Consider the following 16,525-nt stretch of genomic DNA (forward strand, 5'->3'; position numbering starts at 1 on the left):
AGAGGACCCCCTGAAGCAATTCAGCCAGGTGCACTTCTGCAAGGGTCTGGTCAGTCTGGCCCAGCTGTGAGGGACAAAGACAGGCTGATAATGGAGGGTGTAACGTTTACTAGCAAATCTTAAATTAAGCAATTACAAAATGCTTCCTATTCCACTGGAGAACAGAATGTACAAAGGGCATGCAGGCACCTCACGCAGAATCGAAAATGCCATCATTGGAAACTCCTGCAGACATGTGCTTATCCTTCATTTTAGCTTGCTAGTCTCTGATTTGTACAAGTGGCTGTTTCATTAATTGAGATTAAAATTGAGATAATTGGTGCATGACTAGATTGCAAAAGAAAATATGATCATTGAAGAGAGAAGAAAAATGTACATAGGAAACATTACCGATACTGATGCTGCAGTGAAAGGAGAAAGTCATTTAGATTAGCAGGGTTCTTCCCAGTGATTCTGATGCAACATTGTGTAAAGATAGTGATCATGTTTGCATGGCCACCAGCAAGGCCTTGATTATAGGGGGATGACACACAGTATGTAATCTGTAATCTTGCAGCCTCATGGCATGCCTCATGTGCTGTTCATATCAACTTTAAAGTAAGGAACCTTTTCTTTCATTCTTATGTTGTCTAATAACTCACCCATACGAATACAAGATGTCAGAAGTGGGATGAAGGAAATACTTTAAAAGGTAAAATCTAAAGTTAACAACTGATCAGTGAAGAGAAGCTAACAAAGAGAAAAATGCAAGGATTACATCCACTAGCGAAACTTCAGCTGACAGGTAATGTGGCTGAAAATTGGAACTGCATTTTGGATTGTAATTTGTGGCAGTCGGAGCTGATGAGAAAAGTGATAAAGTGAAAGTGTCAGTTTTCTTACATGTCGTGGGTAATGAAGCCCTGGAGGTGTGTAATAACTTCACATTTGCTGCAGAACGACACAAAATGAAACTGGAAATAATAATGAAACGGTTTGAGGCATACTGCATGCCTAAATGCAATGTGACATTTGAGAGGCACAGATTTTTAACACGTGTACAGAAAACAGAAGAAGGTATTGATCAGTATGTAACTGAATTAAGAAACAGAAGCAAAATGTGTGAATTTGGTGGAATGACCAACTTGCTGATAAAAGACAGACTTGTGTGTGGTATTCCAGATAATAGTCAAAGCAAAAGACTGCTAAGAGAGCAAAATATAGACCTGGAAAAAGCCATAGCACTCTGTATGGCTACAGAAAATGTAAAAACACAGGCAAAGGAGCTTTTCAGTTAAACTAGCTGCAACATGGATGCAATGAGCAAGAACAGACATAAACCATTTAACAAAAAAAGCACTAAAATGGAAAGCGAGACATGACCGGCAAATAAAAATGAAATGTACAATCAAAAGCCATGTCATTGATGTGGTACTCAACACCTACCAAAAAACTGTCCAGCATATGGTAAAACATGCTATATGTGCAACAAAAGCAACCATTATGCCTGTTGCCATAAGAACCGTGCAAAAAAAGCAAGATTCATGCAGTAGATGAAAGGGAGATAGAGAAATTCTATGTAGATGTTGTGACTGAAAACATGAAATAAAACAGAGACTGGATATTGAGAATAAAAGTTAATGGCATATACATTTCAGTTAAATTGAATACTGGAGCACAAATTAACGTAATATCAGAGACTGATTTTAAGAAGATTAGACCCAGACCAAAGATGTATGGAACAAAAGTGAATGTGACAGGTGTAAGGTAAAACATCATGAGATGGGAATGTGTAAGGAGTTACCCTGTGCAGGGCTGTAACAAGATGTGAATGCATCCTTGTACTTACAAGATAAGAGAGACATTGATGGATTGAGAGGCAGGAAGCTAGCAGGGAAAGGATAGCAACAGTTTTAGTCATTGGACAAGTAATGATATGATGATGTTCTAAGCACGTATCCAAGGGTATAAAAAAATCACCATTTTGCTGATAACGGCAGAATGCATTCTCCAACTAACATTGTTAGTTGCAAGTGTTACAATCCGGTAATAAAGAACAAAGAACCCTGATTTCGACTCAGTCTGGTGTTTGTCTCACTCATTCATGAACAAAGCAGACCTAACACAGGATATTCAGGTACCAATATACCAGTGCAAGGAGAAAGCATGGTCAAAGTGAAACATCAGGACAAAGAGCATATGCTAGCATTCATTGTGGTACCAAAAGACCTATAGGCTATACTAGGTTTAGCAGCCTGTGTGAAACTGAACCTGGTAAAAAGAGTCCTCGTTGTGGAAAGTGAAGGAGAGATAGTCTATGATGAACTCATGAAAGAGTACAATGACCTATTTCAGGGTCTAGGCTCTCTTCCAGGAGAACACACGATCAGAGAGGATAAACGTGTGCCACTGATAATACATCCATACAGAGAAGTTCCATTTGTGCTTCAAAAGCAACTAAAAGCAGAGTCGGACAGAATGGAAAGCCCGAACATGATTCAGAAGATAGATGAGCCAACAGAGTGGGTGAGGTGTTGTGGACAAAAAGAATGGAAAGCTCAGAATTTGCCTGGATCCAAGAGATCAAAACAGAGCAATAAAGGGAGAAGACTTTAAGCTTCCGATGCGTGAAGAAATCATGTCACAGTTTGCAAATGCAAAGGTTTTCAGCAAGTTAGATGCATCATCAGGATTTTGGCAGTTGAATTTGGATGAAGCAAGTTCAAGACTGTACACGTTCAATAGACTATATGGTCTATGAGCACCTGGACAGAGTTGATACCTCAATGGATGACATCATAATACAAGGAACCACAAGAATGGAGTGTGATGAGAGACTAAGGAAAGCAAACATAAAATTGAATATAGAGAAATGTAATGTGACATCAGGGTGACAGAACTAACATCTGTAGGAGATATTATTGGCAGTGAGGACCTCAGACCAGATCCCAGAAAGGTGTCCGCTATTGGGAACATGCCAAGGCCACGATGCAAAAAAGATGTACAGAGGTTTAATGGAATAGTCAACTAAATTTATATCCAACCTCTCAGAAAAGATGGCTCCACTGAGAAGACTAACAGAAAAGAACATTTTTTTTTTGGAAAATTTTATTTTTTGATCATAAGTCATACAATAAAAAATACAAGTAAAGAAAAACATAATGAATACATGATATTTTTTTAAATATACCCCCTGCGACCCCCACCCCCATCTTAACCCACCTATCCCTTCCCAACCCCCTCTAATCTACCCCAAAAAGAAAAAGAAGAAAAGAATCATGGGCATGAAAAGTCATGGAGGGAACTAAAGAAACTGCTCACGAAGGAACCAGTTCTGAAGTTTTACGACCCAACGAGACCCATCAAGATATCGTCAGATGCATCACATAGTGGGCTCAGTGCAGATCTTCTGCAAAAATATGATGTCTGGCAACCCATTACGTATGCATCATGCTCAATGACAGACGCAGAGACATGATACGCTCAAATTTAAAAGGAGCTGCTCAGCATCAAATATTTCATCAGTTTGTGTCAGGACAAGCAATCAGTGTAGAGACTGACCATAAGCCCTTGATTGCATTGTTCCAAAAGCCAATGTCCACTTAGAAAATAAAGAATGATGATTAGGCTGCAGTGCTATACACCGAATGTGGCATACTCTCTGGGTATGCTAATGTACACAGCAGACACTTTGTCTAGAGCTGTTAACATGAGAGAGCTCGCAAACACCAAAATGGAAGAAGACATGAATGCCTTCATGGACATGATCACAAGTGCACTGCTCATATCAGATGCAAAAATGAAGCTCATAAAGTCAGAGACAAACAAAGATAAAACACTGAGGCAGCTGAGAAAAAGCATCTTGGATGGATGGTCCAACATGAAGCAAGACTGCTCACCTGACATTGCAGAGTACTGGAACTGCAGGGTGGAACTATCAGTAGTTGAAGGCATCATCTACAAAGGAAGTAAAATCCTTATCCCAAAGAGTCTGAGAGAAGAGATGCTAAAAATGATTCATGAAGGAATTTTGGAATCGAAAAGTGTAAGAGCACGAGAGGTGATGTACTGGCCAAGAATCAACAATGATATAACTAATGAAGTGTCAAACTGTACAATATGCCAGAAATATCAGGAAGTAATCCTACAGAACCACTAAAGCCACGCCCAGCACCATACAGACCTTACCAGTAGATAGGCACTGACCTATTCGAATGTCAAGGGAAGGACTACCTTGTCGTCACAGACAATTGTCCCTGTATCCAGAGGTGTGTAGACTGAACACCACCACTGCAGATGCTGTAATAACAGGTATGAAAGCCATATTCTCCAATCATGGCATGGCAAGCGAGGCCTTCACAGACAATGGACCCCAGTTTTGCAATTAAAAGTTCCGACAGTTTGCCAAAGAGTGGGACTTTGTACACACTATATCAAATCCTCATTTTCAACAGTCCAATGGTCTAGTGGAAAAATTGGTACCAACAGTGAAAAGATTGATATACAATGTGAAAGAAAATAGAACAGACTTATACCAGAGCATGCTAGTATACTAAACAACACCTCTCGAATGTGGTATGTCACCAGTCAAACTCCTTATGGGTCGTAGGCTAAGATCAAACCTACCCATTCAGGAGAACCTCCTAAGAACAAAAGAGGAGGAAAAGGTGAGGAAATTCAAAGGACAATAGAAAGAAATGCAAAAGTATTACTTTGACGGAACAAAAAGCCTACTGAAACTCTACACTGGTGACCAAGTAAGGCTAAAAGACGAAACAAACTTTTGGACTCAGAAGGGAACTGCCCTTAGTGAAGTCCAACCAAGATCATACATCATTCAGACAGATGAAGGTGCTGTTCTGTGAAGAAATCATTGAGATCTTCAAATGGGACCAGCCACAGTAGATGGAAAGAAGGATACCGTTGAACAACTTGAATACACAGCTGAGAAGATATCATCTGAGGCAACAACTCAGATTCAAGGATGATCAATCAGGAGATCATCAAGACTCATTGAGCAAATTTAAAGACTTCTGGTACAGAATGAAGTAGTGCTATCTTATTCGCTCTTCACATTTTAGTGTATGTAAATGTGAACACACAAAACAGTTTAAAAAATGTTAACAATGTTGATAATAATTAAAATGTAAATTCTTATGCTAAAGTTAAAATTGCAGAGTTATACAAAAAAAACATTGGTTAAAAGTAAGCTATTTTTGTTTTAAGAAAGGGAGATGTAATGATAGAGATTGTGGTTGCAATGCCACTACCATGTCTTACTGTTTGATTTGACTTGGCTGCCAGCAGGGGACTGAAACACAAAGAGCAGGACATACAGTATTTGTAATGGAGGTTTGCAGCCTCATGGCATGCCTCATGTGTTTGTCATATCAACTTTAAAGTAAAGAACCTTTTCTTTCATCCATGAGTTGCCTAAGATTTCACACATACGAATATAAGATTAATCACATTGCAGCCACATCTTTGGAACTAAGTCCTTGGAATTGATGTCCTCAAGGATGTTGTCAACCATTTCCACCTTTTTCAGGACAAATTGCAATTGAGCTGCACTGAAACATGGTATTGTTGAAGCAAGACAATGAATTTACTAAATATATATTAATTATACCATTCCATCCTGGATATTTTGAAAGCATGTTTTATTTGCAGTAAGTTTAATAAGTGTCATTATGTCATTATTATCTGTATGTTGGTAATTTCAAGACCATTTCACTGCCTCTGCTGAGGGAAAATATAAGTGTGTCGGCTCACCACAAGGCAGGCAAACCGACCTCGCTTATAAGCCATGTGGCGGGGCAGCCGGCCAAAATGGCGCCATTGGGGGTTTCCCTTCCTTCCAGCTCGGGGCTCAGAAACGCGCGCTTGGGGACCACGTGACACCTGGGTGATGTCCGCGCCCTCCAGCGTGGTTCTCAGCCAGGTCCAGGCTGGGATTATAAGTGCAGCCCAGCAGCCTGCAATAAACTAGTCTGCTCACTGAGCTCAACCCGTCTGGTTGCGTGTGTTATTGCAGGAGCAGCGTAGCCATCGCTACAACAGCAACAAAATCTACCGGTATGTTCAATTAATATTGTAAGATTGTATTTTGTAATTTTGTAATCTAAATTGTAAGATTTAGTTGTTTTATCCCCATCAAAAAATAATAAAAGGGAAGAGAACTATGGAGTATAATCACTACAATGTGTTTATTGCTCTCAGGTTACCTCCTAGTCTTCAGTTAATGACAAGCTGATACCATACATATTGAATGGATGCTGGACATCTGAAATGAAAACAAAACTCTTGAAACATTCAAAAAGTTGGACAGCATCTTTGGAAAGGAAAACTGAAGTTAAGAATTTCAGATTGATGACCTTTCTTCTGAAACCCAAAACCTCTCGCAGCAACTGTACGTTGACTACCAGTCACAAGCTGATTGCTCCTCCAACACCTGATCATGATCTCAAGATTTTGCTGTAACTCTACCCCATCTCCACGGTTCTCTAGTCTAACCTGTGAGATCCCAGCCTCTCTATCCAACAACCACGCACAAGCAACCTCGAGAAACTCTAACAAGCTACCTATTTCTTCTGCTCCCTTTGAAACAATGGAGGAACCCTGGAGCCATGTGGAGGATGCAAATCTGCTGTGACATCTTCACAAAAATATTTATTGACCCAACATGCACTACAGGTTTAACTCTCCTTTCTCTCTGCAAAAGCTCTTCTTGGTTAGCAAGTGCTTTAATCAATTTATAATTGTTTTATGACTACCCATGAAGAATATAATATGAAAATTAGCCAATGGATGGAGCTAAGTGAACTGAATCTGAAATAATTCGAGTAAGTAAGCAGTTTTGAGAGAACACAGGCAATGATGAAATTGATGAATCTCGAATAACAGAAAGTTAGAATAAAAAGTCTAATATTTACTCTTCAAGGAGACTGGAGAAATGTATAAAATTTATCATAACAGATAGAAATTAAGTTAAATGATCATTGTCAATGCACAATTCATATCTTAAACTAATATGTACAACTGTTATGGTGCCATGTTCAGTACTCGTTTTGTTTACAGTGGAATTTCTGTTCCACATTACTTCCGGGTAGGCATGTAATATGAATGTTTTGCATCATTAGTATGAATTTGATCATATCTGTACCTAGTAAAATAAGCTTTACTCTTCTAGCAATTGATTTTGGGATGTGCTGAAAGTGTTAGAAGTATGACATAGGTTCTTTGTTTCCAGTGTTTGATTAACTTTTCAATGTGGTGATTATATAATGTCTTGGAGATTATTACTTGTTTGTTAGCTGCAATGAAATACTTGGCATGGAATGGGGAGGAAAATTTAGGAATTCAACAACTTTTCTTGAATAATATATTTGCTGTAATAATCAACGACAAAGTATTTGCAGTGATGATTGTCAACAATGACAGATGTTTGAAAGTTTAATCAAAGGACCATATTTGAAGGCCATCATAAAGAAGAAAAGAAAGGGCAAGTGAGAGCAAAGTTTTATGGAGTGAATTCTCAGAATGTAGTGCATGGCAGCTGAAAGCATGACAATTAGTAATGGAGAGATTAAATCTTTGGCAACAGATCAGCAGTAGGAATATGTGATGTCACAAAGAAGATAAATATGTTTTATAAATATGGGTCTACTAAAGCAAAGAGGCAGTTAATTTAGAATATTGAATTTCTTTATTAACATTTAAGATTTTCACCAGAATGAGCAATAGATTTTTTTTAAACTTTATTTAAAGATTTTATCACAAGAATAAAGAGAAAAATTACATTTGAAAAAAAGATAAAAAATAAAACAATAAAATTACAATACAACATTAGTAACCTAACTTAAATCTGATTAACCCCCCCCCCAATAATCACAACACAACATTAATGACCTAATTTAAATCAGTCTAACCCCCCCCCCCACATATACGGCCACTAAAAAAAAATCTATATAAAAAAAAACCACCCTTCCCCCCCCAAAATAAAGAGTGAAGAGTTAGTAAAATTAATAAAATTATATATATAAAAAAACACTCACCAACAAGAAAAATAATAATGAAAAAAAATCATCAAATCTAAAATATCACACTTAAAAACATATTTTAGTCAAACTTAATTGCATGTACTTAACAAATGGAGTCCACTTCAGCTTATAAAAAGACATCTTATCTTGAATTGAGAAAGATATCTTTTCCATAATTAAACAGGATTTCATCTCTAAACACTACCTATCCAAAGTTAATATATTTCTATCTTTCCAAGTAAGCGCTATATATGTCTTGGCCACTGCTAAGGCTAAATAGATAAAAGAAATCTGATAATCATTTAATCCTAAGTCAATTAATGATTGCATATTCCCTAATAAAAATATATCAGGATCTAATACAACATAGATATTATATAAACTATTAAATATAGATTGAATACCTTTCCAAAACTGTTGCAATCGATCACAAAACCAAACAGTATGTAAAAAAGTATTAGCCGTCTGATCACAGCGAAAACAACAATCTAACTTACTAAGACCAATTTTTTTAAATTTCTCTGGTGTTAAATATAATTGATGTACAAAATTATAATTAATCATCGCTAATCTAACATTAATCAATTTCCGAATACTATTTTGACAAATTTCCATCCAGGCTTCTTCAGCTATTGAACCTAAATCTTTTTCCCATTTCAACTTATCTTTATCCCAATCTTTCTTACTTTCATTTTCTTGTAAAATACAATATAAATCAGATATATACCCCTTTTTTGGTATTAAAGCACATATTTCTCAAAACTAGTTTCAGGCAATAGAATCATATGCCGGCCACATATCTGTTTTACAAATGATCTTAACTGATAATACATAAATACAGAGTTTCCACTAATACCAAATTTCCTTTGTAGTTCCTCAAAAGAACAAAAACATCCTTCGAAAAAACAATCTGATAAATTTTTTATTCCTTTCCTTTCCATTGTTTTAAAATGATATTGGAGACTGTAAAAGGAACAAGTTGATTATTATATAATGGTAATCGCCCAGACCACTTATTTTTAAGCCCCAATTTATTAAGTTTACTTGTCCATAAATTCATTAAATGTTTCAATATTGGTACATCATAAGTTCGTAATAAATTTTTATTCCATCGAAACAAAAATTCATGTGGAAATTTTTCTAAAATGACTGCCATTTCTATTTTTGCCCAACTAGGCGGATCCTCCATATTCATTAGAGCACTAAGAAATTTAAATTGAGCTGCCTCATAATAATATTGAAAATTTGGTAATCTTAAACCTCCAAATTGAAAATCCCACATCAACTTTCTCATTGCTACCCTCGGAAATTTTCCCTTCCATAAGAATTCTCAAAATGCTTTATATAAATCCTTAAAAAAACTTTAAAAAAAAATAAGGAATTGATTGAAATAAATATTGTATCCGAGGAAAAATATTCATTTTTATAGTATTAATCCTCCCTAATAAACCTAAAGGTAAATCCTTCCACCTAATCAAATCTAATTTAATCTTTTTTATTAAAGGAAGATAATTAATTGAATATAAATCTTGATATTCTGTATTAACATTAATTCCTAAATATTTAATTTGTTTAGTCCACTTCAAATTTGTAATATTTTTATATCTTGAGTAATCATCTTTACAAATTGACAAAATTTCACTTTTGGCCTAATTTACCTTATAATTGACCATAATTTTCTAAAGATTCTTGAATTGCTAGTAAAGAAATATCAGGATCCACCAAGTATAATAAAACATCATCAGCAAATAAATTAATCTTGTATTCCTCATTCAAAACTCTCATACCCTTAACATTTTCATTTTGACGTATTAATTGTGCCAAAGGTTCAATAACTATAGCAAATAAAGCAGATGACAATGGACATCCTTGTCTAGTAGACCTTGTTAAATCAAAAGATTCTGAAATCTGCCCATTGGTAGCAACTCTAGCCTTCGGACTATTATATAAAGCCTTTATCGATCCAATAAACGAGGAACCAAAGCAAAACTTCTCAAGTACTTTAAATTAAAACTTCCATTCCACTCTATCAAAAGCCTTTTCTGCATCTAATGAGACCACTATCGGATAATTCATTTGAGATTTAGATTTATTTATCAAAGTAATTAAATGCAAAATATTATCAGACGCATATCTATTTTTTATAAATCCTGTTTGGTCTTTATGTATTATTTTAGGTAAATATTGAGCTAATCTATTAGCCATAACTTAAGCTACAATGTTATAATCTACATTTAGCAACGATATTGGTCGATAAGAAGAAACCTGTAAAGGATCTTTATCTTTTTTTGGTATAACTGTAATTATTGCATTAGAACAAATTAATGAGGAATTTTGTAATTTTTATAAAAAATTATATACTTCTGAATCTAAAGATGTAACTGAAGATGCAATAGATTCTTTTTTGAAAAATATTAAATTGCCACAACTGAATCAAGAAGATAGACAAGAGTTGGATAAATCTTTTACAGTAAATGAAATTGAAATGGCGATAAGAGATATGCCAAATGGAAAGGCACCTGGTGAAGATGGGTTTTCTATAGAAATTTATAAAACTTTTTATGTTGATATATCTTTTATTTATAAGGATGTAATACAGCAAATCTATAAAACTTTTCAACTACCTGAATCTTGTTCTAATACAATAATTACAGTTATAGCAATAGATTTGAATGTATTTTCATAATAGGTAAGTTTATTAGAAGAGAAACATTTCTCTGCAAGTCGTTGAAACAGAATTTATAACTGCATTTAAAAAGTCAATGAAATTTGAAACATGAATTTGAGAAAGGATATTTTGTTAAAACCAAATGTCTTTTCATTAAATAGCATAGATACAATGGGTTCAATGGCCTCTTTCAATGAAAAATTGTAGGATTCAAGATGGTTAACTTTAAAATGCAGAAACTCTAACAGACAAAACACATTGGAAAGGAATTATCAATACATACAACCCCTCAGAAGTTACTCATAGCACTTTTGATCTTCAGCTGGATTCTGGACAAAATATTTTATCAAGGGGGCTACGTTCATTAGCCTTCCAACTCTTTAATCTAAAACATTGACAAGCCAGTAAACTGCATTTTGTAAAAACAACTCTGCTGAGGAATGTTTAGATTGTTGTACAACAAGCTATAAATCTCTCAAAAATATCTTTATCTTACAGTTAAAATAAAGACTTTGTTGTCTGCTAAAATCAGCTAATAAAGTTTTGTTGAACAATACATTTGATCATTCCTTTAACCAATCAATAAATCTAAATAAAAGAGCTGATTGTACATGTTCCTTCATTCATATCCACAGTATTTTTTTGCCCTTGGATTTCTTTTCAGTGCCCTTCAGCATTTCATATCCTTTTCACTACCTGTGAATCAACTTGGATCTCACTAGTTCGTAATGTAGGTTTCAGGAACTACTTACTATGTTCCCTGCTGTGCTCTTTTCAGTTTCTTCCTCCTCTTTTCTGTTTCTTCCTCCTCTTTTCCTCAGGTAAGTTTGAATTTTGCTGGCAGTAATTGATCTCTAGCAACTTAGCCATTCTTCATCCAATGTGATTAATCCTGGACATCAAGTACATTGATGTTACATCAACTAAAGCTCTGCCTTAAGTACCATAGTCCCCAGAAAACCCATTCACAAACTTAAGGATCTAGACCTTAGCAACCACCTCTGTAGCTGGATCCTTGACTTCCTGTCTAAACAAAATGCAATAAGTGATAACAACATCTCCTCCTTGATCACACTCAACTTTGGTGCTCCTCATATGCACCCTTACTGTATCCTTTATATCCACTACTGTTCAACTAAATATGTTCTAACTCTATCTTCAAATTTGTTGACAACATCAGAGCAGTGGGGCAGGTATCAAATAACAATGAGATAGAATACAAGAGATTAAAAATCTAGTGCCAAGATAACAACCGTTTTTTAAAAAAAAACAGGGGAGGGGTGGGGAGGCAACTGAAAAGACCAGTGAGTTTAAATTTTGCGGCTGGTATTATATCCTTGGTAGGGAGACCGTTTCTACCTTTACTGCAGGATAATGCATTTACTTCTTAACAACTCTGCAGTATGCAGTCCCCTGTATAATATCATCATTCAATGACCTACTGCCGGTCCAGGCCACAAGAGTCTATTGATTTCAACTGGGTAAGCTATCTTCTCATAAAAAAAAGATAAATAAAAAAAAAAGATAACAACCACTCTCTCAACATCAATAAGATAACAACCTCTCTCTCAACATCAGTAAGATGAAGGAGATAAAAGCTGACTTCAGGAGAGAGGGGTGAGTCAACGCCTCTCTCCATAATAATGGCACTGCAGACAGCAGTGTAGATACCTTAAAAGTCTGAGGAATAAATGTGGCCAATGACCTGACCTGAGACAAACACATGTCTAAGGAAGTTTGGCATGTCTTCCATAGATGCACCATTGAAAACATACTTGCTGGATGCATCATAACCTGATATGGGAGGTGCTCTGCTCTAGATCAGAAGAAATTACAAACATAGTGAATGCAACCCAGAATATAATGAAAACTTACCTCCGCTCCACAGACTTCATATATATCACCCACAGCCGGGAAAAGGCACCCATCACACCCCGGACACATCCTCTTCTCCGTCTTTCCAACAGGAAGAAAGCTCGAGTGTGAAAGCACACACCAACTGGCTTAAAGACAGTTTCTTCCCTGCACCAATCAAGCCCCTGTATGAACCCCATATCAGTGCTAGATGCTGCCCTTAATTGGTGCGACTTGATCTTCCTTTTTCAATCTTATACTGTGTAATTGTGCTCTTTACACAACTGAATGAAAGTTACAGATAACCTGTATGCAGTCTAAAATAAATTCCTTTCTCAATATGCAAGGTATTTGTGACATAAATAAAACTTAAATAATCAGTTTGCAAGTTATTGACTTGGAGAGGCGTTGTTACCATTGACAATTTTGCTGAGGTAAATAACTGCAAAGCATTTTAAAGGGAATACACAGTGCAGCCTTAGTACACAAGTTGTGGAGGGAATGAATGTTACACTGGCATTTCATTGGCGGAGACATCACCGCGACTGCCGTGACTGATCAGTCGCGGCAACTCGGGCGACTCGGGAGACCAAAAAATGGCTTGTGCTCTCACCAAGGCGATGCCAGGGTGATATCCGAAACGTCTCCAGACAAGGTGACAACCAATTCGCCCGGAAGTCGCGGCGACGTCTCTGAGACATCTTCTCAGTTGCGGCGACATCTCCGTGACGTCTCTGGCAGTTGCTGCGACGTTGCCGGAACGTCTCCTTGGTCTCCAGCAGGCCTCGGAGATGTCACGGAGAGGTCTCCCCAGTCGCGGACAAAATTAGTCTCCGCGATGTCTCCGAGACCTGCTGGAGACTGGAAAAAGTCTCCAAAAAAATCAAGCATGTTTGAATTTTCCACGACTCCCCGGAGACCCAGCTAGTCTTCAGGAGACGTTGCGGAGATGTCTCTGCAACAAGCGTAGGCTCGAGTCGCCACCAGGTCGCCATCTAGTCTCCAGGCCAATGAGATAGGCCCTTTAAGGTGGTGGACATGGTATTACTGGTTATCAAACATACTGCTTTGCCTTTGATGGCTATTATCTTCTTGTAACTACAGTAAATATGTTTAATCCACTTGAGTTTCTGGTGTGGCCATGCCAGTGAGACAACAAGAATTTTTTGCAATTGACCAAAAAAAACCCAGATTTTTTTGTTTTAACATTTTATCTTATAAATGTTATCACTATATTCCAGCAAAAGCAACAAATTATTCCCAGGTTACACTTGGATACCACCCAATGCCAGGTGTAGCTTACAGGTGAATGTTATTTACAAATGAGTCACAAATGTGAGTATCAGCAAGTTTTTCCACATAAAAGGCAAAATAACTTAAAACCAGAATTTATTTTCCAAAACTATACTTTATTCACAATAAATGACTTACAAAACAAGAAAACCATTCATGATCTTTTACATTCATAATGTTAATCATATCTATACATTCCCATCAATGTACATTTTACACACATTGTTACCGCCACTGTGGCTCCTTGTCATTTCTACATTGTCATTAGACATACCTTTTCTAGAGAAAAATAATTTACAAACAAGAAAAGAGTTCAAGACTTTGTACACTCATGTTGGTCAATGTACACTCATGTTCTTATCAATGTACAATTGTTACATTTGTTCTCTCCATACACCATTACCATTATTGTGGCATCTTGTCACTTCTCCCCTCTGTTGGTTGAGGTGCTTCCTCAGCCTCTCAGTGCCCAGTAATAGGAGGACTCTAGATTGTGATCCTTCCCTGCACCAAGCCTCTGTGCATCCTTCAGCATGTACTCCTGCAGCCTGGAATCCACCAGTCGGCAGCATTCCCCGACCGACATCTCAGTAAGCTGAAGACCAACAGGTTTCTGGCAGATCAAAGAGCGTCTTTCACCGATTTGATGGTCTTCCAGCAGTTCTGGATGTCAGACTCAGAGCGTGTCCCTGGGAACAGCTCTTAGATCAGATAGTCTGCTGTCATGCTGCCGCTGGGAATGAACTGCAACAAGGACCACTTCATCTTTCTCCACACCTTCTTTGCAAATCTGCATTCAGAAAAGAAGTAGGCGACAGTCTCCACTCCACCGCAGCCGTCCTAAGGACAAAGTACATGGAGGATGATGTTCTGGTATAACAAGAAGGATCAGTCCCACGGAGCTGTTTAGAACTCAGCTGGTAGGACAAGGAGATTGATGGACTATTCCACTGGGAGAGCAAACGGATCAAATAAACCAGATTGTGGGAAGAAAATCTCCAGCTGCTGCAAAAATAAAACCTGCCAAAGGACTAGAAACAGCAGAACAGCAATTGATTTCAGCAACAATACCCTTTTAGCTTTTAGCTGAAGAGCTGGGATCAACTTCATTATTTCACAAAACCAGCCCTTTTCTTAAAACACAAAAGAATTGTAATGCTAGTCCATTGAGTCATACCCTCCAACCACTTAAGGAGAAAACTGAGTGAGGAATTCCAGTGTTCCCTTCTTGAAAACTCAGAACACTTGATGTTCTAAATAGTTTTGAATTTGACACAGCTGGTTTGCTACGGTAAACTGGATTCAATACTCTTCATCGATTCTCTCTGCTTTGGTTAACAACATGCTTCAAGCTGTGACTTCTCATACAAAATATTAACAACATTTTTTTTTAAAAAAAGCAGAAACTACTATAAGGTTACTCTGTAACCTTGAATGCAAACTAAATATAAAGGGTATATTAATGACCCATTGCAATCTTGCCTTTTCAACAGCAAAAACCAACAAAAATACTTCTCCCCCATCTTTTTATTCAGGCACCTGCCTGTTTTGGTTTTCCCTGATGAAAGGCATAGGGCTGAAGCAATTAATCTTTACACAAAAATAAAGGAAAAATTCTATAATAAATTTTTTTTGCATATTTACCTCCAGAGTAGTTGTTTACACAGCACTTTCCTAAGGACTTTTACACTGCGTTGTGGAGTTTGTCGGAGGGTGAACTTCACATTCATTAGCCCAGTTTCTTATGAAGTGCCTGCAGTCAATTTACTCTGCAGCCTCCTTAAAAATGTGTTGGGGTCTTGGTGGAAAAATTACGGGATGGAACTTTGCAAATAAATTTTGTCAGGATATTCTTCCACTGCCAGCAGAACAGAAAATTTCTGCAAATTTTCTGCTTCTCAACAGTTGTGTAAAAGTGCCTATTGGCTATCCTTTACTTCCTCTGGATGCTGCAAGGCCTGATGAATTTCTCCAGCATGTTTGCGTATTTCTTAAATGTTTTAAAATCCTTCAAAACATACTAAATATATGAAAATACTTAATTTCTGGAACAATCAAACAATTCTGAGTCAACAAATTCTTGTAGAATAACTTTACATTCAGTATACTTTATTTTCAGACCTCCATTAAGAGCGATTCAATTAAGAATGTACAAGTACCAAAAAACATTTAAAAGCAGCCGCTGAAATAACCAATTGGATCACACTGAAACACGTCCAATTCCAACTCCTTTCTCTCTTGTCCTCTTCCAATACAGCTTTGAATTTACAGCTTGTTTGTTATTTAAGCTGCTAATTAAATGATAAAGCATTGCTGTATCTAATCTCCGATGATAAGTTTAATGCACACTGAGAATCATGTAATGTATTTACATTAGAAAGTTTAGAAACAGCAACAAGATAATAATGCTTCATCACAATTTGTTGTTAAAATGTCTATAGATAATTGTGTTCTCTAAACACCATGGATTTTTTTTATTCAACAACAATTATCCTTAATTGTTTCCCTCTGTTATTGCCTTCTCCATTTCTGGTGGCAATGTTTAAGAAAAATCAAGTATTTAGTCACCTCTTTCCTTACCATAAAACTATATCCCATCCCTTGCAAACAATAGGCCTCATTAAAGGCGGCTCAACAAAAGAAAGGTGGATTTACCTTTTTATGGAGAAGGCCTATAATGCTGATGCAGCAT

The 16,525-nt window shown here is 36.8% G+C and overlaps 1 long non-coding RNA gene across 2 annotated transcripts in view; it reads right to left on the reverse strand.

Annotated features, from left to right (window-relative positions):
- LOC138760675 (uncharacterized) overlaps positions 1-16,525 on the reverse strand; it is a 254,735-nt gene that overhangs the window by 199,815 nt on the left and 38,395 nt on the right. Inside the window, exons 3-4 of one of the 2 annotated variants that reach the window (XR_011355799.1) lie at positions 11,439-11,578; positions 6,167-6,262 (exon numbers count right to left, since the gene is read on the reverse strand). This is a non-coding gene — a long non-coding RNA (uncharacterized lncRNA). Of the gene's footprint in view, positions 1-6,166; positions 6,263-11,438; positions 11,579-16,525 lie in introns of those variants that run through there. The other variant, XR_011355797.1, reaches the window with a different exon arrangement.

Source organism: Narcine bancroftii, chromosome 4 (genome assembly GCF_036971445.1).
Source record: "Narcine bancroftii isolate sNarBan1 chromosome 4, sNarBan1.hap1, whole genome shotgun sequence".
Taxonomy (NCBI): domain Eukaryota; kingdom Metazoa; phylum Chordata; class Chondrichthyes; order Torpediniformes; family Narcinidae; genus Narcine; species Narcine bancroftii.